Source organism: Gadus macrocephalus, chromosome 18 (genome assembly GCF_031168955.1).
Source record: "Gadus macrocephalus chromosome 18, ASM3116895v1".
NCBI lineage: Eukaryota > Metazoa > Chordata > Actinopteri > Gadiformes > Gadidae > Gadus > Gadus macrocephalus.
Genome location: NC_082399.1, coordinates 18,193,144 through 18,216,675, shown reverse-complemented (window position 1 = coordinate 18,216,675; position 23,532 = coordinate 18,193,144). Strand labels below are relative to the sequence as shown.

Genomic DNA, 23,532 nt, shown 5'->3' with positions numbered 1-23,532 from the left:
ATCTTGTATTTCAATAATCCAAAGCGAGGCGAGGGGTAAAGGTCAGGTTGGTCACTTGTTGTGTTATCATTACAAGACCTCCCATTTATTTCTAATTATACATCCTGCAAACCTGCTAAACACATTCACATGCACACAAACATGCACGCACGCACGCACGCACACACGCACGCACGCACGCACGCACGCACGCACGCACGCACGCACGCACGCACGCACGCACGCACGCACGCACGCACGCACACACACACACACACACACACACACAGAAGCAAACAAGGCAACATTCCAAAGCCTGTAATTGGATTCAACAGCTGTGGCAGTGTGGCGCTGTGGATAAGCCAAGAGATGGAGAGAGTTAAGGGGAGGATAAAATTAAGACAAGCAGGAGAACCTGGTGTCTGTGTCTGCTGAAAGAGAAAATAAAAGTGAGACAAAGAAAGATAAAAGGAGGGATGAGAGAGAGGGAGAGAGATGGACATGCTCCACAGAACAAAGGAATAGCAGAGAGAGATGGAGCAAACAAAACACAGATTAGAGATAAATCCCATAAGGCACTAAAGTCCATTGTTATGTATGGATAGAGAGAATGATCATCAGGAAATACGACGGAGTATGTTAAAACCATTTCTGCATACAGGGTTTTAAAGGCTTAAACATAGTTTATGCAAACGATCATTTGACATTCCTAAAGCCGAATGACGTGTGGTCGGGTTTTGCCTTTTGGAAAGCATGCTTATGATGCAAAGATATTGAGAGAAATTGCAGATAATAAGAGAGATCCAACATGTTATCCAACAGGATATTACCCATCTTTGATTGGAGGGGAAATTCGGCCCCATCGTCTAAACCCACTCAGAGCAGTTCTTAAGGCAGTCGCCCTCTTTGATGGAGAAGCAAAGTGTGTTACAGCGAACTTAAAGGACCTTTTTCACCTCCTATATCCGCGCTTCAGGGAAGAAATCCACAGAGTAGTAGAGAGGCCTGACTGGAAGAGCTAGCAGCCAACAGGAAAGATAAAGGCAATGAGTGGAGAAAGGCAAAGAGAGAGAGCAGTCTGCATAGCCTACCTAAAACATCACACCGCATCACAGGTAAGATTATTATCCCAGAAGTTTGGCCGTAAACAAATAAGACAAAGATAGAGCGAAAGAGAGAGAGCGACAGAGAGAGAAGTTGATGCACTGTTGGATGAACTCTAAAGGATGGATAAAGAAAGGGGACAGGTAGAGCAAGAGAGAGAGGTTGATTCACTGTAGAATAACAACTGAAAAGGGAAGGTTGAGACATAGGGCCCTATCTTGCATCCGGCGCAAGTGACTTAGTCACTGGCGCCTGTGTCGTTGCTAGTTTACAACTGGCGCAGAGCGTTCTTTTCCCACCACCGCCACTCGCCGGTAAATTAGGGATTGATCATGCGCCCCAAGGGGCGGTTCGGCGGAAGGAGGAGGCGTGTTCTGGCGCAAACGGTATTTTGCCGTTTCTGAATACCATTGCGCTACTGACCAGGAAATACCTGGTTTAAAGTCAGTGGCGCGTTGTTCAGATGCTATTTTAAGGGCGCATGCATACATGCGCATGCGATGCATACGGATTGCTTGTGCACCTCGCGCATACACTTTGCTTCTCTCATCTACCTAGCCGCACATTCTTGGTAAATTATTTGGGAAAGAACAGCTGATGCAGCGGTAATAAGTTGTACTTTTAAATCAATGCATCTGCAAACACCGTACAGCAAACACATATTTTCTTGACACAGACATCGTGTAGGCCTACATGCCCATAACTTTTAGGATTGATGAGTATTTGATCGTGAAAAACATTGTTTTACCGCGAGTGAGTGTTAAAAAGAATGAATGAATGCGGGCGTGCGTGTGTGCTCTGTTTAAACACACGCAAACTAAACACGTAACGCATAATACAATCAATGGCAATGTCTATTACCGCGGGGACACATGCATATTAGGATAGCATACAATACTGATAAGAAACAATGTTTATAATGTATTGCGTATATCATTAAATAGAACCACAGTTACCACATATCATATGATACGTTTTCTTTGGCGAAATTTATTTGAGGACTCAGTATTTCTGAAGTTGTGGAAGAAAACCCCTTATTCCATGTGTGAATTAGGCCATATTATTTGGCAATAAACTGAGCCATTTGCAGTTTGAAATTCATGTGCATCTGTCTCATCGGAGACTGCAGACGCGCTGTCAAAATATCAACTCGTCCAATTCAAATGCGCTCATGGCTCTTAAAGGGAATGGGAGCTGGCACTCTCATTGGTTTGTTGGACGTTACGCCCAAACCACACCTACGGGTAATTAGGCTGCTTCAGACCAACCCTTTTGACACTTGCGCTTGACAGAGAACGAGAGAGAGAGGGAGCCAGAGAACGAGAGAGAGACAGACAGACAGACAGACAGACAGACAGACAGACAGACGGACAGACAAAAAGACAGACAGACAGACAGACAGACAGACAGACAGACAGACAGACAGACAGACAGACAGAGAGAGAGAGAGAGAGAGAGAGAGAGAGAGAGAGAGAGAGAGAGAGAGAGAGAGAGAGAGAGAGAGAGAGAGAGAGAGAGAGAGAGAGAACCAGGGCTAAGAGAGAGAGAGACAGAGAGTGGTAGCATCCAGATGGAAGGATGTGTTGGAGAGGAAAGTGGATTCTTATTCTTCCGTCCCTGGTGCCGTGTGCAGCAGAATCCAAATGAAAATATGATTTCACACTCATTAGTCACACTGGCTTAACCTCACCCCTGTGTACTTTCTCTCTCTCTCTCACACTCTCTCTTGCACCGATGAATGCATTCACACACACACACACTGAGACACAGGGACATCAAAACAGGATCAACATAAACCTTTTCTAACATATATATCAAAAGGGGCTGTCACTGAGCGGTTAAGAAACAGTACCGCTTCCCGTCTACCTATTCACCTGTGGCTCCTCTCCTAAATATACACTGGTGGTACGCTTCATTAACCTAAATACGGCATTCCCAGCATGTCAAATGCAAAATATGTTTTTACTAAATGAAAACGTGAACGTCATCGAAAAGCATCATTTTACGCAAGTTCCCGCATTTTTTCGCAAGTTCCCGCAATTTTTGCAAGTTCCTGCAATTTCATTGCATAAAATTGCAGAAATATGCCGCATATTTCATCGCACTTTTTAAGAAAACGTGCCGCATAATCAAGGATTTTCGGCCGCAACAATCAAACAAACGCCGCATTTTTCTGGAGGGACTGATAAATAAATAAATCAAACATTATATCAAACCAAAAAATGGCTCACCCACACACATACACACATACACACATACACAGACCGGCACCACAACGGTACATCTAGCGGTAGAACAGACTCACTGCGAATAGGGGTCTGGTCTGTTCTATTCACTAAATGCCAGCCTCCAAGTGTATGAAAAATATTGAATGAAAAGCATTTTGATACCTTTTTACCAAACAATAGAGACACAACACAATGACAGTGTGTATTCTCAGTGCCACCAGGAGAGAAGGAATTGTTAACAAAACGCTGTTTTGTTGTTCAACGACAAGTGCACAATCAATCCTCTATGCTGGGTGTGGGCTCTCTGTCAAGAGGGCCTTTCAGAAAGGTTCGATAATAGAGAGCATTGTTTGGTTTATTTGACATTATTTTTCCATTTCTTCTTTTTAATTTACGTTGACTCAAAGTTGGTGTGACGGTAGGGGACTACTAGATGATAGATTGCAGTTTGTTCTTGCTTTCATACCAGGATTGTCTGAAACAATTGACTAATGCACAAAGCAGTTAATTCAATGGACTGCAATGGCACTTTTGTTGCCATTGTTACAAAGTTGAGTGGACCAACTTTCTCACACACACACACTCACACACACACACACACACACACACTCACACGTACACACACACACACACAAACATACATAAACACACACATACACACACATTCATCATTCAAACATCCATGACTAACCATAAATGGTTTTAACAAATAACCCGACTGAGAGATAGGTTCAGATGCCTTGCTCAGAGACTCAAGCGAGAAAGGTAACCAACCTGTGACCAGTTGTTGTTGTCTTTTTTTCCATTATCTTTCCCTCCTTACTCTTCTTGCGTATGGGGTCAGAACAGTCTCATTATTAATGAATGCACAGAGAAGGATTCACAAATGTATTTTGTGATTTATATATAAATTACTCTCTTCTCACAAATACATTTCAATGCACACACAAATCGATGTCGGTATGTAGAAATGTAAAATAAATCCCTGACCAAAAATAAGTTTCACAAACACATTTTTGATCCACACACAAATGTGTCTTGTTTTGAATAAGTGTAATATAAATCCATAAATATATGAATTAAAAATATATTTGCAATTTTCATCAAAAATGTATTTGGATGTTGTTACACAATCACATGACGAAGAAGAAGTCCAGCCTCCGAGCCTCCCGGTTCACTTGGTCAAATGTCTATGGGATATAACATAGGGTTTTTGAATGATCGTACATAACAATCTCTAGGTGGCGACGAAGTAAAAGCTGCGTCACGTTTTGAACTACACACTTTTTCCATCTAGTTTCGACTGGGTTTTGGGATTGTCGGTGCCGTTAAAGTAGTAAACGATTATTAATGCTACTTTAAAGGCACCGACAATATAAAATCCCAATCACTGCAGTCATGTGATTGGCTGAAAACGAGGGAGGCATCTGATTGGCTACAGAGAGTTCCTTGTTGAAGAAATTGCATTTGTGAATCCAGCCACGTCAGGAGAGTCTCAAAAATCCACATAATAGACCAGTTCACACGCAAATGCAAACAAGTTCACAAATGAAAAGCGTCTTGTAAATTCAAGTCTAACAGTTTGTATATCAATGTAACAACATCCAAATACATTTTCATACATTATATATTTTTTTAATTAATATATTTTGGGATTTATATAAAATTTATTTAAAGCAAGACACATTTGTGTGTGGATCAGAAATGTGTTTGTGAAACTTATGTTTGTTTATGGATTTATTTTACACTTATACATACCGATATCCATTTGTGTTTGCATTGAAATGTATTTGTGAGAAGAGAGTAATTTATATATAAATCACAAAATAAATTTGTGAATCCTTCTCTTGTGCATTCCTTATTAATGAGACTGTTCTGACCCCATAGGTGCGGTCGGGAGGTAGCAGAGATACATGTTGGGATATGATGTTTTAACATTTAAAAGGCGTATTAATGGTTCTTCCCCTATATCCACCTTTGTTAATGAAAACTATTTAAAAAAAAATCGTATTCAAATAAACCTAAAACAAACAGACCTGCTGCTATTGTAGTTAATCCATCTGATATAATGTTTAGAAAATAATGAAAATTACTATGTAACAACCAAAATAAAAGGCAGAACTTAATGGTTCTGGAAATCAAGAAGCATATGGTACTCAATGCTACATTAAGCTAAATTGTGTGTGAACTGATAGGAATTAAAATGAGTGAGAAAAATAATTCTAAGATACCATCAATCTCAGCTTGGCTAAGACTACTTCATACACTGAGAAAACCATGAAGCAGCCCTTTGCCCTAATATTTAAGTCACTCAAAACTACATTTCCCATCAGCCCTGCTGGCCAAACTGATACGAACATTTAAAAGGCGTATTCATGGTTCTGGCCCACCAAGCCCACTGTAAGTCAGGCTGTTGAATTATCCAAGACAATTTGGCGTGATTATGCCATTCGGAACACATTAGTTGGTTGCCGAAAAGATTGAGCTCAGCTCAGTTCAACCAGCCGTCAACTCCTGTGATTAGAGACATTTTTAAAACCAGTCATTAAAAACTATACTTCAGAATTTGCTGAAAAGCACTTGTTAATTGTCATTTGCCTTTCTCATCGGTAATCCGTTGTGCCGGAGGATGTTGGAACGAGAGGAGAGAAGAGAGGAGAGAAGAGAGGAGAGGAGAGGAGAAGAGAGTAGAGAAGAGAGGAGAGGAGAGGAGAGAGAGAGAGAGAGAGAGAGAGAGAGAGAGAGAGAGAGAGAGAGAGAGAGAGAGAGAGAGAGAGAGAGAGTCCGGTCATTAAACAACAGATGAAGTTGGAGGGAAGAGTTTGGAGCTGTTTTAATTGTTTTGTCCTGCGAGCGAAATTAGACATGCACCATTAGCTTTGAGTCATTACTGTGTGTGTGTGTGTGTGTGTGTGTGTGTGTGTGTGTGTGTGTGTGTGTGTGTGTGTGTGTGTGTGTGTGTGTGTGTGTGTGTGTGTGTGTGTGTGTGTGTGTGTGTTAATTTGCATGCATGAGTGTACTACGTGCGTGTATTAAAGTATAGAGTTAGTATTAGAGTGTGTGTGTGTGTGTGTGTGTCTGTTTGTGTGTCTGTGTGTGTGTAAAGTCTGAACCCCTATATCCACCTTTGTTAATGAAAACTATTTAAAAAAATCGTATTCAAATGAACCCCAAACAAACAGACCTGCTGCTATAGTAGTTAATCCATCTGATATGATGTTTAGAAAATAATGAAAATTACTATGTAACAACCCCAAATAAAACGTAATGGTTCTGGAAATCAAGAAGCTTATGGTACTGAATGCTACATTATGCTAAATTGTGTGTGAACTGATAGGAATTAAAATGAGTGTGAAGAATAATTCCAAGATACCATAGATCTCAGCTTGCCTAAGACTACTTCATACACTGAGAAAACCATGAATAAGCCCTTCTCCCTAATATTTAAGTCACTCAAAACTACATTTCCCATCAGCCCTGCTGGCCAAACTGTTATCATCCAGAATGAAACACCATGGAATCCAATTACATCTGCTACACACAGATGGTGGTCATTCTGGGAGGTAACAACCAAATCTTTCCGGCAGGGATTCTTTGCAGAGTTTCCTGAAGAATCCATATCAACCTGACCTCCCTTACCATGCATTTGTGTGTGTGTGTGTGTGTGTGTGTGTGTGTGTGTGTGTGTGTGTGTGTGTGTGTGTGTGTGTGTGTGTGTGTGTGTGTGTGTGTGTGTGTGTGTGTGTGTGTGTGTGTGCGTTAACAATACAGTAAAACAAAGAACACTTATTGTGTCATTGTGTATTTGTTACATCCCTCGTTGACCTTTCAGGGATCAAATTAAGACCTTTTTCATTCTCCTCCTCTCCCAGACTTGATTATATATTGATTGTGTATATTTTAGCAATGGACATTTTCGGACATTAATGTTTATTCTATTAGTTTGCATTTCTTTCTGATTGTACATCATTCAGAAATGTTTCTGTAGCCTGACATCATGTTTGGTCCAGCGTACAGAACTCAATTGGATAAACGAGATAAATGCTTCTGCTAACAGAATCTCTACAAAGTTCAGGTTCAGGTCGTGCTTTTCAAAAAATGCAGACGTGATCTTCCCTGTGTGTATGTGTATGTGTGTGTGTGTGTGTGTGTGTGTGTGTGTGTGTGTGTGTGTGTGTGTGTGTGTGTGTGTGTGTGTGTGTGTGTGTGTGTGTGTGCCTGTGTGCACTCGTTTTGTGTTTTTAAGGTGACCCAAGCGAGGCATTTGCTGACATGCTTTTATGTTTTTAGATACATATAGAACCAGTGTCTGCGTTTACTTATCTTTATGTGTATTTTTATATCAATACGTAGGTTGCATGAAAGACAAAGGGGATCAGCGATTGTGTTTGCTCTCCCAGAGCCGTGTCTTATTATTAGTGGATTGTTTACGATACATTGCTCTGTTTGAGGCATTACCATTTTGTAGTGCTATCCGACATCTGAGTCTACACGTCTAAGTGTCAGCATTCCTTTGTTGCTTGCCTCCTAATTGTGTTCTAAATAGTGTTCACTGTGTAGGGAATAAGTAAAGAGGGAGCATATGATGTCGGACATGGTTGTTTCTCCTATTTTGATCTTTTAGCCTCTACATTTCTCCTTTCTGCTCCTCATCTATGTATACTCTCTCTCCTGTCTCCTTTTAGTAATCCCTCCCCTTTTCCTTTCCCTCTTCTCTCTCTTATCTCTCTTACTCTGCTTTTCTCTCCTTCTCTCACACACATTTTCTATCTCTCGCTCTCAATCGTTCTCTTTTAATCCAACTATGTTCCCATATAATCAATAGTTGTTTCTCACCCTTCTCATTAAAATCAATAGCTTTTATTCAACAGCACCCCAAGGATGGTCTGGAATATAAAAATAACTTTCAGTTTTACCTGAATGTTTTTTTTGCTTGTTATTGTTCCGTTATAATGATTGCAGCTGGTTAATGACACCGTATTCAGCGACAGTTTAAACTGCTTGTTCTGAAAAAAATCAACATAGTATAACTGGTAGCCTGACCAAGAGGTCTGGAGTGTTACATTTATCTTAAGTTGTTCTCGAACAAGTTTTGTGTTTCGATCAACCCAGTCTCACCAATATACGTACAGATCGCACGGTTTGACACTTTTAAAATGCGTGCAGTACATACGCCAAATCACCATTTCGCGTGCAAATGATACGCAAAACCCAGCATTAACTACTGTGGAGGGCGAATGCGTCCATTTCGCGTGCATATGATACGCAAAACCCAGCATTAACTGAATGGGAAATGCAATATTTTAGGACAGATTTATGGAAGCATATATGTAGCAAAATTCAAATGGCAATGCAATTTGCAATTTGCAATTCAATATGTCATTACATTATGCAATTGACAATTCATTATGCAATTTTATAATGTAATTTGTAAATACGTTATTCAAAGTGTATTTTAATATGCAAAGTGACAATGCAATCCTCAATTAAGTTTGCAAAAGTTATAACAATAAAAATAGAATAACATTTTGTCCAATTCTTTGAGTTCCTTTATTCAAATTGAAAAGCTAGAGGGTCCCCGTGATTGCAATCCACTTTGCCACGCTCCGTGTGTTGCGATATTCAAATGACATTTCAATCCGCAAAACGAACGCTTTGCAAAAGATTTGGCAAAACGGAATCCAAAACGTTTTCCAAAACGGAATCCAAAACGTTTTCCAAAAAGTCAATATGCAAAGTGGCAAACGTATCAGCCAATCAGCGTATGGGCGGGAATTACGTCACTTCCTATTGCCTCCAAGGGTATCTCCAGAGAATGTCTAATATGAGGAGAATGGGCACTCGCTGGTTAGTTCCGGTTTTCTGGAATGGTTGCAGTAATAATCTCTGTCCACGCGGGGTGCTCGTAGGCGAGTCCAGAATGAATGGGAGCCTATGGGGTTTTATCCTCAGAATCCACTTTTCTCACAATGTCATTTTTTGTCAAGTAATTTGAAAGTTGCGTTCAAAAGGTGGGGCTAAAATAATAAACTCAGCTGAATATTGCATTTTTTAAGGTCACGTATCTGTTCTAAAAAGTGGTTAAAAAAATACGATGACGTCACACATTGTCATACTGTCAGAGGTACTGCTTTACGGCAGTTTCTGAAGCACTTCCGCATTTCCCGCAACGATAATACCAGCTGTTGGAGGTAAGGCTTTTTCTTGCTTACTAGTTACAGAGTTTTAGTGAGCTAATGTAAAAAAAAGAAATGCACGAATGTTTTACATATGTATGTAATTTACAGAGTGTTTTTTTTTAATCCTCACTAGTGCCGATGATAAAGCTTTTTTTTTTCTAACGATTATGAGCCATTTCTTTCTCCAGAAATAGAAACCTGGATTAGAATCATAATTTTAAAACTGCATCAACTAAGTTTACATCAGTAAACAATTTCCTAGAGAGCAGTGTTCTGTTGTACTCCTCCTCATGCCTCTTCCTTTCTTGATCTCTACAGTTGGAACTTGGACATTGATGCTGTGACAACGGACAAGTCTTCTTCCTCTGTCCTTTTTCCCTGCCTCTGTTCTGTATGTTCAGTGTTGTTAAATCATTTATCTTTTTGAATAAACTTGCCTGTTGCAATGTTGGTATAATGTTTGTATAATTACTGTTATACAACTGTTACTGTTTCAATGTGACCTAGACCATATTTCTCATTTAACAAACATGCGTAGCTTATAATGTGTTGCAGGGCAGAGCAATTATATTAAATGGCTTAAAACAAACAAATCCATCTGTAAAGATCAGTGAATGCATAGCAATCAATGACCAGTGGTGTAGATCCTTTTCGCTCTGCGCAAGGTCATTAGCCCAAGTAAGTCCTACAAAAAAATAACTACAGTAATAGCATATGTTGAAGTTGTTAAATCGTTAACAAACAATTTGTATGGAACAATCGGTTAAGGTAAGTTAAGTGCTTGAGTCTCGACACTCGACACTCGCGATTTTACCCGGGCTCCAGCGCAACTTTCCCTACCAGGTGCAGCCTCAGGTAGGCTAGGACCATTCCTACAGGAGCAAGCAAGAACGTTACCCTTTTCTGTCCTTGGGAAACGAAAAGACGGACAATCCGTTTCCACTGTTAGAGCAGTTTATCATTGCACATTTACGAGGCATTTCTTTTTTAAACTATCTTTATTTTCGAAAAATAGACAATGACAAATGAAATGATATTGAGCGGGTCGAAATGGAAGAAATTCCATTATGCCCATGTACTTTCACCATACATAACTGTATAAAAAATAAAAGGGCCTGCAGGAAAATATAAATACAGTACGCAAAAAATTAACTTCGACGGAAAGTTTCTGATCGTGCTTCAGCTTCAGATGCCGTCAAGAGGGGTCTCTGGTCGTAATCAGTCGCAAGTCCGTCCCTGACCAATCAGCATTCATTAGCAGAATGCTAGCGTGTACGGCCAACAACGGCCCAAACTGTAAGAAATCGAAAGGACATAGGTACTCATTCATTCGACTTTTGAACTAAAATCTATATTGAAAATTTGCGATATTTCAACGACAAGCAGGTGAAAGAGACATATTTAGCCGTCTAGCCCCATAGACTCCCATTCATTCTGGACTCGCCCGCGATCACACCCAGTGGATGTCTAATGGAACTACAACCAAGATCGGTACAATGGGGCGTATAGGAAGTGCCCAGGCTCTTCGTAGACGGCAGAGTGGTAGATATAGGGACGTGGCAACAATTCTCCAAATCCATATGGGAAGGGGGGGGTGATGCTTGTGGACAGAAGGGTTGTACACTAGACATAAATAGGAAGCAAACTCAGGAGAAGGAATGACCTCTCACAAATATTTATTTAATAAATTGTTTCAAATAACTCTGCCTCGTTAAATCAATGAGCTTGGCTTTTTGCTTTCAAAAATAGGTTATAGAAGAAGTTTAAACTGCAGAAAATAAAAACATCCAAGCTGCCTTTTAAGGATACCTTGGAATATCTGTCTATTTTTTAACCATCGGACCCTAGTTTACGACAAAAACAACACAATTGACGGCAGCTCCTTTGCCGCGTGGTTTTTAGAGCCATGTAAGGATTTGAGGGGGTGGTCGATAGCAACCACCATAGCAACCATGACGGTCAAGTGACTGGATGCAGCCCCGTTGAAAAAAATTGAATACCACCCCACACACTGAGGAGAATAATGATATTTAAATTATTGTGACCATGAAGTTTTTATTTGCATGGGTTTACATTTCGTTCTGTGTAGCATGGAAAAATCGGAGAAACACTCCCATTCAGAATGCATTGGTTTACATTTCGTTCTTTGGAGCACGTTATTTTTTATTTATTTTCAGTTTTTGAGGAGGTGCTTCAAAGATGCTAATTTTTCTGCAATAATCCAAAATCCAATGGAAAAACCCGTTGGCTTTTTGTCAAGGGAACCCAGGGCGACGCTCATTTCCGGGTTGGCCAACATACGTCATCCCTCCACCACTCTATACTGTAATAACACATGTTGAAGTTGAATGATAATGAATGAATTTATTCTTTATTCTGCCTTAGTATTTATTTATTTATTTAGCAGCAAAATGCATTGTGTGTGTGTGTGTGTGTGTGTGTGTGTGTGTGTGTGTGTGTGTGTGTGTGTGTGTGTGTGTGTGTGTGTGTGTGTGTGTGTATAACACGCTATTTTATGTTGAAATGCAACGTAATCCAGTGTTCACGAAAACGTACACTGTCAACGTATGCTTTTGGCGACTGGGTTGGCTCTCAGATATACGTGTTTCTAACAAGATGATATCATTAAAAGTTACATAAAGTAACGGTTTAATAACACAAACGCACGTGAGCTGCTAGTTTAGCGAAAGCAGCGTCCCTAACAACCTGACGTCGTTGAAACATGCGAGCGAGCCGATACAATCTTCCTAATAACTATAAAACTAAAGATCAGACACAATCACTGACTGAAGATTATGCAAGTAAAAAGTTTATTTCTCGCTAGAAATGTTATTAGAAACACGTTTAATGGTGAATCGGTCCTAAAATATTGCATTTCCCATTCAGATAATAAAGATCATACACATTCACTGACTGAAGATTATTCAAGGAAAAAGTACATTTCTCGCTAGAAATGTCATTAGAAACACGAGACTGGGTTGGTTTCGATATAGCAGCTAGTCTAGCTGCTCTACAGCTAGCATGAAGCCGAAAGGTTCCAGGTTTGATTCTGGTTGTCTGCAGTCCAGCATTGACAACAATCTTTTCTTAAAGACGAAGTTCTGGACCGTTCCTGCCATATGAGGTTTGTTAGATTGAAAAATGTTTTAAGGCAACAAGTATTTGGCTTAAATTTAGTTAATGCGTTTAAAAAAATTTTTTCAAGCATAGAACATAGAAAAATGTAGTGAATCAAACATTTGCTTATTCACCCTGACCTGCTCAGAGGGAAGGCCGGGGAAACAGACTCAGCAGAATAACCCTTGGCCGCGCTCATGCTAACCCCTAAACTGTGAAAGCTAACCCTTAACAGCTAAGGCTTACCCTGTGGTACAGTCTAAGCCACCATGAATGATAAGCCGGTCTCAATCTATCTGTCTTAGCCTCTGGAACTAACTTCAATGTTTTCTGATTCTAAAAGGAAAAACCTCACCTCTTTCAAGTCCTTCAGTGGTGATAAATATTTAGATGGTAGAAAGATCTTATATATACGCTCTATAGAAGCAGCCGCCTCTCTTTGAAGTCTGATCGCAGCCGTCCCATCAGTGTTTCATACATTACATTCATTAGGTTTTAGACACACAGCGCTAGGGGAGGCCTATTAACAACCTGCCTGTCAATCACATCTCAATTAACACAGCAACCTGAGGCCCTCAGGTTATGAATGTAGATATTATGTTGATTTATCCAACTTTAATTACACACACACACAAACACACACAGGATTACTGCGTTGCTGTCTTCGTTCTGTGTAATGTTATTCAAAGTTGGACGTGTGTGTGTTTGTGTGTGTGTGTGTGTGTGTGTGTGTGTGTGTGTGTGTGTGTGTGTGTGTGTGTGTGTGTGTGTGTGTGGGGGGGGGGGGGGTGTATGTGTGTGTGTGTGTGTGTGTGTGTGTGTGTGTGTGTGTGTGTGTGTATGTGTGTGTGTTGAGTCAACTAACGGTCAGGAAGAGGGGATGAAGCTCATACACACAGACACATACTCACACTTTCTCACACACAGTAATTATCACATACATTGGCACAGTCTTATTCACAAATATGGCTCCTACATTTAGATTATTGTGTGAAATGATTTGCTGTAGTGTATCCATGTGTGTGTCCATGAGTGTGTGGGTGTCACACTCCCCTACATTGTACATGCTCCTCTTGTCTTTGTTGTGTTAGAGATGGGAGTGTTGAAAGGACACAGATTTTTGATGTCCTCCTACTCCAGTCTGTCAAACTGAAATGCTACTACAGGCACCTCTTTGATGCAGATTCTCAGGAGCTTCCAATTTGCTATGAGCTAGTGTTGTTTTTTTAAAATAACTATTTGAATACAATGAAGAACAAACAAACATTCCAAATGAGCTCAGGTTTGATTATGATTGTTTCAAGAAAGAGTTTTAGTCTTTAAGGGTTAAAATAGAAGAGACTGTGGCTAGAGGGACCTCAGCTTACCCACTGAAACCACTGGTACTGGACCAACAGGTGTAATAAACCCATCATACATACATCAGACACGCCCATTTGTGAAGTCACTCATCTGTCACCTTGTTATTTCTCATTAACATCCCAGCTTGTGGCGGATATAGGGGTCCTTTAAGTGACTTAAATATGGTTCATGCTAAAGAGGACACAGCCTGGCTTCACTCCAGTTTGTATATTTCATTATGCAGACAACTACCCCCATGAGGCCGCTGGGGTCTGAGAGATTTGTATATGCAATAAAAAATGTATGGAGGGAAAAATGTGGAGGTCAATCCCGAATGCCCGATCAAATCACCTTTTCCCCTGACGTAATATGCTGAGCACACATGGGACGGCAAACTAAACACAAACACAGACGTGAACACACAAGAATACACACGAGAAGGACAAACACCTTGGAAAGGATGATTGTATGGTCAAACATCTAGGCAGGCGTTTCAACAGATACAAATGATCTATAGAGATATAATGGATAGAAAGACAAACTACTCATAATAAATGGTTATCTATTTATGAAAACATTTATACTGTATAATCTTAAAGTTGCAAAACGTTTCAACTACCTCGTAGCATAAAATGACCTTGACACATCTGTAAACCGTTGATTGTTATGATTTCAATAATGTTTTCAATAAACTACACCTTACTGCAACTTTAAGTTAGTACCTAAGGGTTCGCGAGAAGCTAGGAATATTATATGTTTTCTAGATGATATAAGTTACATTTAGATAATGGACATTAATGAAAGAAAGAAAATCATTAGGATTTCTACGTAACATCAGGTATAGATATGTAAACATGAGAAATGTAGGTCAATGTAAATTATATCTATGACTTTCCTGTATTTTTCAGACCTGATAACAGCTGTGTGAAAATGGTGTGTTTGTTAAACAATTAGTGCCTGCGTGAAAGACTAGACAGAGCATTAAAGTTCTCTTTAATGACAGCCATTACCAGACCACGCTATCCCAGCTGAGGATGCGATTTAGAAGCGAGCCAATCCCTGCAGTTTGCCTGCTTTTCTAGTTCACAAACCGTTGAAAATACTTTTTTCCAACAATTTCATTTTGCGGACCTAAAACAGTACCTTGTGTTTGCAATTACCTTCCTGCCAAAGTACCTGATGGACCAGGCAAGTTAATTAGCGCAGCCATCGTGTTTCAGAGTGGTTTTACCACTTAATGGTGGATATGGAGTATGTGCAGGTGTGTGTGCCTGTGTGTTTGTGTATGTGTGCCTGTGTGTGTGTGTGTGTGTGTGTGTGTGTGTGTGTGTGTGTGTTTATGTGTGTGTGCCTGTGTGTATGTATATGAATATGTGCGTTGCATGGCGACCAGGAGGTGAATTACACTGTCCTCTCCCATCAGCCTCAGGGCGGATTAACAGGTATCAGGGCTGTAATTCCATCTGGGACTGTCAGGCCTGTGGCCCGGCTGTCCGTCACCCCTCTCTCCGGCCAGAAACCAGTTGTGACGCGCCCGCGTGTTCAGCCTAATGCGTTGCGACGTTATGAGAAAAGGCGATCCGCTCCGTCCACGCTGCGTTCAGGACTACTGCAGATTAAAATGCCAGACATGTTTGGATGTAGGTGCCACCATTTGAACAAGAACACATTGGGACCCACGTACATTGCACTCTTTACATCATACATTAAAAAGAAAATGGTGAAGAATGTTCTAGCAAATTATGGTCAGTACTATTAGAGATGCAATTACAATTCACACACTAAAGTACTACCCTAGTCAGCTACGCACAGCTCACACAGGAAGCACATTTATTCCTTATGAGAACATTATTTATTGTTAAGTGTTGCTGTGTACCACATTTGTCGGAGAGAGATGAGGCGCGTAGGTGATGCTGAGCCTTCACGGGTGCTGCTGAGACTTACCCGGTGCTGTTGAGATGTCACTGGTGCTGCTGATCCTTCACTGGTGCTGCTGAGCAGCCACGAGCAACTGTGCTCTGGTCACTGTTGTTCACTCCAATTTCTACAGGTCTGCTCGAAATATTCTCCTCCTGATCTGCACTCCTCTTCCAAATAGTTCCAGTTTGAGCCACTATTGCAATTTTTTTTAAACCATTCATATTGTTTCTGCTTATATATTACACTTTAGTCACAGTTTTGCTTGTGGATGTTTGTCTATAACCCGACTACGCAATGCTACTACGCTGATATTGAAACAAAAACATTGCTGGAAAGGCAAAGGCTATTTCAAATCCCATTTGAGTGATGTCATTGATAAGGTTTCTTCATTCATAGTATTTTGATAGTATTACGTTTTTTAATCTTTATTATTATATATTTTTGGAGCGTCTTCCGACCACTAATTCGTTTTCAAACTATGTGGCTTATACCACCAGTGGTATGCGCAACGTAGTTTGAGAACCACCAATGCACTACATAATAAGCCAGATTTCTCCCTTTCGACCCTGGTCAGCCAAACCATTGTTTGTCACAATCTTTTTGGCCTTTGTGCCTTCACTGGAATACCCTGCAATGTGGGTTCTGTTAAGAATGTATTTTGATTCTCTAAACAAGATCGGGCAGCACTAATTTCAAATTAAAATACAGTGGTTAGTGTCCTTAGTGCTTGTCCTGTAGTTTTTTCTTACAAAATGTTCAGTATTTACGATCCCATACCCTGTGGTGTGGGGGGAACCCCTAGTACAGCCAGGTGGGCAATGCATGGATTGTTACATGAGAAGACGATACCCAATAGTTGTTTGTTCATGCCAAAGATACATTTTAGTTCACAAGATAAATATTGGTATTTTTGAGATTCTATTTTGAGAATCAGGGGTTGTTGGGGAATGGAATCGGTTAGTGTGTGGTTTGCTGTGCTGGCAAAATCGTTTCCTTCCACGCTCTAAATTACCAATACAGTTAATTGTATCTCCATCTTTCGTCTAATGTATGCCAGGCATTACCGTGTGCTCCTGTTTTAGCGGTTCCAAATAAAATGCTGAGTGGCGTTGAGGCAATGATGTGCTAGTACAACAGTCGATGGTTTTGTTTCTGCTACGTGATGGGTCCTTTGGCTGGGAGCTTTGTAGACCTATAGCCCACTCACATATTGGTTTCTGTGACATCCAACGTCCAATTTGATTTTGTTTGCTAAAGCAAAGGTTAAAACAGGGAGACAACATTCCCCTTCTATTTCTGATCGCTCTATGTTGGACACTCTATGTTATTTCTGAGCATCATTGTACGTCGCTAGATAAAATAAAAATGTGCTGAATGAATAATATTAAATAGTCATTATGAAGCCTTCAACGGTTCTCCATCTATCTCTCACACAAAAAAAACACACACACACACACACACACACACACACACACACACACACACACACACACACGCATGCATCATAAGATCTGTTGACAATATGGTTAACCATGTCAGCATTAGTTCTGGGTGTCATTCAAGCTTCTAGTTCTCTATCCTCCCAATAGGATGGATGTGTGTGTGTGTGTGTGTGTGTGTGAGATGTGTGTGTGTGTGTGTGTGTCTTTACAACTTCCATGGATGCACTACATTATTGGAGTTCTACTTTAATTAACCACTTCAGAGCATGCAGTTACTGATACTCTTCCCCTGTGGCACAGTGCAGGCTGGGATCAGCTTGGGATGTTGATTTAAGCTAGTTGCATTTAGGTATTTAGTTGAGCTGGCCTGTTCGGTTGTTTAATACAGCTAGTTAACTTTAGCAGGGGAGTTGAATTTAGTTATTCATTTTAGCTCAGCTAGCTTTGAAGTTTAGCTTAACTAGTTATTTGAGCCAGTTGTTAAAGGTCCCATGGCATGCTACTTTATGGATGCTTCAATATAGATATTAGTAGGCCCCAAACACAGTATTTGAAGACATTCCCGAATTTCAGCCGTGGTGCAGAATTACAGCCACTACGAGCCAGTCGCACATTGAGCGGCGGGTCAAGGAGGAGGGTGGGGGTGTGGCCCTGAGCAGCTTGCAGCCACGGTACCAGGCGCACACAGCCTTTAGCCGTGTTCTGTAGATATTCTGGAACACACGGGAGTCCTGGAGCTCTATATCTATATGATATCATATTATGCATAGATATTTATATCAAATAATATATATTATCATGGCCAAAAGCTGTGTGAGCCTCCAGACGATATTAGGAATCTTAAACGACCACGTCGTGTTCACCGACGTCTCTCGTTTTTCTACGTCCACATTAATCTGAAGTAGACTGAACCACGACATGGAGGAGAAAGGGATTGTTGCCCACGATTGTTGACCGCGGTTGTCTCCCGCCGGAGCCTCGCTCCTTAGCGCTGAGGCACCACCGCCTCCTGCAGCGCCGAGGCGGTGGTCCCTCGGCAGTGGGAAGCGGGGCTCAAGCGGGAGACATCCGCGGCCAACAATCCCTTTCTCCTCCATGTCTTGGTTCATGTACTTCAGGGAGTCAAAGCCAAAGTTCCTTTCCCCCAATTAATTCTCAACCATGGCTGAGATAACCCCCACTATGAGTCTCGTTGTGGAAACACCAGAGACGAGAGTCCGACGTGTTATGCGCCATGACCGAACAGCAGAACGGTTATCTAAATAACAAGGACTCCAGGACTGTAACCCAAGTGTACAACACTTGGGTTACAGTCCTGGAGCTCTATATCTTAATAATATCACATAATACATAGATATCTATATCATATAATACATATTATCACGGCCAAAAGCTGTGTGCACCTCCAGACGATATTATGAATCACAAACGACTTTGTCGGGTTCTCCGACGTCTCTCGTTCTTCCACTTCCACATCAATTTGAAGTAGACTGAACCACACGCTGCCTGCTGCCGGCTGACCACTGCCAGGCGGTGGTGCTTCGCGGCGGTGGTGCCTCGCGGCAACCGGCGGCAGGCAGCATGTCGCAGTTCATGTACTTCAGGCAGTCAAAGCCAAAGTCCCTTTCCCCCAATTCCTTCTCAACAATTGCTGAGAAAACCCCAACTACAGTCTCGTTGTGTAAATACAAGGGACGTCAAAGAACCGACGTGTTATGCCCCATAAAACCAACAGCAAACACTTGCGTAGCAGTCTGTCTAATAACACACACACACATATGTGGCGCTCGCACGGTCGTGTCTCGTTGGCGGGCCAAATTCTCTGGGCAGGCAAGGGGAGGAGCTTAGATCATTTACGACGACATATGGGCCCACATTACAAATCAGCGTGCATGAGCCTCTGTTTTTTCAAAGGTGAGCAGAACACCTAGTGCTTGTTTTACACCGAACGCAAGTTCTAGCCACTGGGCATAGGCAGGCTAGGGGAACTCATATGTGAGATTTTCATGCCATGGGACCTTTTAAGGTAAGCGTGTGTAGTTTATTTCTGCTAGTTAAGCAAAGATAATCTAGTTCTTTACTTAGTTGGGTAGTTTAGCCAGTTATCAATATATTTATATATTTTTGTATCGTTTCATTTTGTGAAATGGAGTTTCCCCGTGGCTGTCAGCAGCAGCTGGTGGATGTATGAGGGGAGGAGGCCATACATTTGATGTCATATGTATACCAGGGGTTTATTTCTAGGCCCATTGTCAGTCAATGGCTACTCCATGTCTCCCTCGTTTTCTCTCTTCATCGCTTTCTGGCTGTCAATCTCTCTCCCTCACTTTGTCTCTCCAACTCTCTACTCTCTCTCCGTCGTTCTCTCTCTCTCTCTCTGGCTGTCAATCTCTCTCCCTCGATTTCTCTCTCTGTCGCTCTCTCTTGCCCTCCATCCCGTACTAACACCCTCTCTCTCTCCCTCTACCTCTCGCTTCTTCAGCATAAATGCATCTATGTCCTTTCTGCCCTCTATTTCCTCGCTACCCCCCAGCCCTCCCCCTCTCCCCCTCCATCCGTCCCTCCCTCCTCCTCTCTTCCTCCCTGACATCCGTCCAGCCTCCCAGTCACATGTGCCTCCATCTCTCCACATTTCCTGTCTCCCTACCGAACAGCCTTGTCTCCTACCCTCACTTCTTACTGTGTTCTTGTCTTTATGCCCTACGCCAAACTTTTTGTGTCTAAAGGGGCCTACACATTGCCCAGACTCAAACCAACGGCCAACTGCCTATATCCGACCACTCCGTTGCCTCTCTTCTGACCTGTTCGGCAGAAAAGTTGCTTTGATCACACTGCGAAGACTACTGCCTAGTAGACTACTCCCTGTGGCGCTAATCCGCCCCTCCCACACAAAAGTCTGATTCGCTGGTTGTGTGCTAGCAGCACACAACCATCAGAGGCCAGACGCCTCAGCCCATACGCTCTCAGACTTTGCATGTTGAATCAGACCAAACACTGTCCACGTGGTTCCAAGAGCTTCCAACACAGCTGAACACACGGAACAGATTTGTTTGGCCAATGGTTGGGCCAGTGTGTAGCAGCCTTTAAACCCATGTCATTCTGTCCCAGACCTATTTCCTTTTTTTCTATGTACTTGTCCTCGTTTCCTAGATCCACATGATTTGTATCTCCTTGTCAGTATACATACCACCTTGGTACTTGTTCTTGTGTCCTACATCATAACTTCCCTCTATGTCCATCTTCTTGTCTTTTCACACACACAAACACAGACACACACACACACACACACACACACACACAAAAACACACACACACACACACACACACACCCACGTACACACACACACACACACCCACACACACACACACACACACACACACGCACACACACACACACACACACACACACGCACGCGCGCGCACGCACGCACGCACGCACGCACGCACACACACACACACACACACACACACACACACACACACACACACACACACACACACACACACACACACACACACACACACACACACAGAAACGCACACACACACACACACACACACACACACACACACACACACACACACACACACACACACACACACACACACATACACACACACACACCTTTTCTGTGCCAGCAGAGCAGGGGGCTGGTGGATCTGTAGGCAGAGTGTTTGAAGACATGAGCTGGCGTTTACTGATAGAGGGGCAACTTGATTGACAGCCGCCGTGTGTTTGTGTTTGTGTGTGTGTGTGTGTGTGTGTGTGTGTGTGTGTGTGTGTGTGTGTGTGTGTGTGTGTGTGTGTGTGTGTGTGTGTGTGTGTGTGTGTGTGTGTGTGTGTGTGTGTGTGTGTGCGTGTGTGTGTGTGTGTGTTTGTGTGAAAACAACTCAATATTGCAGTATTTCAGCCACATGTTTGTGTGTTTTAGTTTAGATGGAATCTACAGTGTGCCTTTGTGTATGTGTGTGTGCTTATATGTATATTTGTGTGTGTTATGCTTCTATTGGAGTAATGATTGACAGCTCTGGGGTGTGAAAACATAGTCATGATGGACTAGTAATTACTCCTACATGTTACCCAAACTCGAGGCTGTGTGCATGTGTCGTTATGTGTGTGTGTTTTAGTGTGTGCGTGTGCATGTCTGTGTGTGTATTCCTGTAAGCGACAGCAAGAGAGCGTAAACGATTTTGGTATGACCACTATTAGTGTTGTTTATTCTTTCATTCCTATTTTTAGCTGTCTTTTATTCAAAATCCAAAGAAAGACAGTGTGAGAGTAACATTGTGTGTGTGTGTGTGTGTGTGTGTGTGTGTGTGTGTGTGTGTGTGTGTGTGTGTGTGTGTGTGTGTGTGTGTGTGTGTGTGTGTATGTGTGTGTGTGTGTGTGTGTGTGTGTGTGTGTGTGTGTGTGTGTGTGGGTGAGAGGCAGTGGATGAAAGAGCCAGAGAGAGAGACAGAGAGAGAGAGAGAGAGAGAGAGAGGTTTTATTATCAGAGGCTTGAGAAGGTGGTGATATACTTTCTTCTGCCTCCTTTTCTAACTCTTACATCCTCACTGTCCCTCAGGATTCTGCCTGACTTGCCCGCTCTCTCTCTCTTACTTTCTCTCTTGATGCTTTATCTGTCCTTCTCTCTCTACACATTGCCACTGTCTCCCTGCATGTTATCATCTCTCCCTGACTTTTCTCTCTCTCTCTCTGTCTTTCTCTGTTCTTCACGATTTCTCTGACCTCATCTCCATATTGCTCTCTGTGACTTTCTCTCCTAGTCTCTCTCTCTCCCTCTCCCTCTCCCTCTCCTCTCTCTCTCTCTCTCTCTCTCTCTCTCTCTCTCTCTCTCTCTCTCTCTCTCTCTCTCTCTCTCTCTCACCCTCTCTCTCTCTCTCTCTAAATATATTGATATATATTTTTATATATTTATATATATATTTATATACATAAAACTCTGTTTCTAAGTGTTCTTTTCCTCTGAGGGCCTGGCTCAGAGGCCAAAGGTCCCCACTCAGGCTGCTTGGTTGTCAGCCCATCTTCCTCGGCCGTCCACGGTTAACGAACCTCCTCACCTTTTCTTCGAGGGCAGCCCTCTCTCCCTCAAGCCGGTTCCCCACGCTGACAAAACCTTGGGTCACCGCTTTGCGGTGGCAAGCCCAAAACACACACAGCTTGTGTTTCCACATCATTACCGGCAACACAAAAACACCAACAACACGTCATTGTTTTGTTCACTACAGTTTTTCTTTGTTTTTTCTACTTATTATTTGCTTGTTTTCAACAGTTGTGCTGGTTGGACTGTGAGCTAGCGAGCTAGTCAGCTAGCTGGTTTATGTGTGAGTTCTTCAGCTCAGCAGCGAATGCAGAATCCTAACGACTAGCTCTCTGCGTCTCTTGTGTCGCCATTAGTCAATATTTGGACATTTTTGCTACAGATTGAATGCTTTAAAGCCGGGTCATTCATTCCCTCACTCACCCCTTACAAGCCAAAATATCTCTATTTCATACACCTCTTTGCACATCCATTCATCCAGTCACAAATTCATATGTTCATGGCCAGCCCAAAATAACAAGCATTGTTCTGGCATCACCTATGTGTTTATCATGTTCTATACGCTACACATTGAGCCGTGTTTACGTATGTGTATGTGTGTGTGTGTGTGTGTGTGTGTGTGTGTGTGTGTGTGTGTGTGTGTGTGTGTGCGTATGTGTATGTGTGTGTGTGTGTGTGTGTGTGTGTGTGTGTGTGTGTGTGTGTGCATATATGCTTGCACATGGGTTCGTACGTGTCTGTGTGCGTTTACCTCCCCTTGACGAGGAATCGCTCGATCATCTTAAGTCAATCACACGCAATACTCCGATGTGACATTGTTCTAACCTCTCTCTCTCTCTCTCTCTCTCTCTCTCTCTCTGCTCCCCCTGCGCTCCCGCTGCCATCGTCATGATCTTCCCTTCCTGCTGGCGCTGAAGGTAAGAGACGTCCGCATCCAATAAAAAATAACTGTGATATTGGAATTCCAGCAATCCTCGTTTCCTTTCAACTTGTTAGCCTTTGCAATAATGAGTTATCTCATTTAAATTAGATCAATAAATATTGGTAGCATAGCACGGTCGACATACTCAATATAACAATAAAAGTAGTCACCTCTTTATCATTGTAATAATGGTAATAAGCGTTTGGTATGTGTCGACTGTTGAAGTGAACTCACTTCCTTCGAACAGTTTTCATT

General features: G+C 42.0%; 1 protein-coding gene and 1 long non-coding RNA gene across 3 annotated transcripts in view; both read left to right on the top strand.

The window, feature by feature from the left end:
* Positions 1-9,358, top strand: part of LOC132446534 (uncharacterized) — a 196,542-nt gene extending 187,184 nt beyond the window's left edge. Inside the window, exon 2 of the long non-coding RNA XR_009522909.1 lies at positions 8,635-9,358. This is a non-coding gene — a long non-coding RNA (uncharacterized LOC132446534). The remainder of the gene's footprint in view (positions 1-8,634) is intronic.
* LOC132446484 (glutamate receptor ionotropic, delta-1-like) overlaps positions 1-23,532 on the top strand; it is a 594,597-nt gene that overhangs the window by 201,942 nt on the left and 369,123 nt on the right. The gene's annotated exons all lie outside the window — the stretch shown is intronic.